Below are 680 nucleotides of genomic sequence, written 5' to 3'. Positions count from 1 at the left end.
AGCTGCTCCCCATACATGGAAGTCTTACCCTGCAGACCCTTCACCATCTTTGTAACCCTCCTTCAGATGCTTTCTAATAGCTTTATGTCGTTTTTATATCATGGTGCTCAAACCTGCACCCAGCACCGGAGATGTGGCCGCACAGCACAGAGCAGAGCAGGACAAGCCCTCACTCACCCAGTGGCAGTGCTGGGCCGGGTGCCCCCAGGGTACAGTTGGCCCTTAGGGCTGCCAGGGCACACTGCTGCCTCACGTTCTGCTTGCCACCAACCACAACCCCCAGATCTTTCTGTAGGGCTGCTCTCCAGAGTCTCATCCCCTGGTCTATATGCATAGCTAGAATTGCCCCATCCCAGGTGCAGAATCCAGCACTTGCTCTTGTTAAACTTCATTACCCAGTCCTCCAGTTTGTCAAGATCTCCCTCTGCAAGGCCTCTCAGCCCTCAAGGGAATAAGCAGCTCCTCCTAATTTTGTATCATTGGCAAGTTTACTTACTATACATGCATCCAAATCATTTATAAAGACATGGAATAGAGATGACCCTAAAATGTAGCCCTGCTGATCCCCACTACTGACTGGCCGCCAGCCTGACGTAACCCCATTTACTATTTACCCTTTGAGCCAGAGCTGACAGCCAATTGTTCACCCACTGCATTGCGTATTTATCTGGTTGTGTGCT

The sequence above is a fragment of the Meleagris gallopavo genome, chromosome 2 (genome assembly GCF_000146605.3).
Source record: "Meleagris gallopavo isolate NT-WF06-2002-E0010 breed Aviagen turkey brand Nicholas breeding stock chromosome 2, Turkey_5.1, whole genome shotgun sequence".
Taxonomy (NCBI): domain Eukaryota; kingdom Metazoa; phylum Chordata; class Aves; order Galliformes; family Phasianidae; genus Meleagris; species Meleagris gallopavo.
This window is presented reverse-complemented; position numbering follows the sequence as displayed.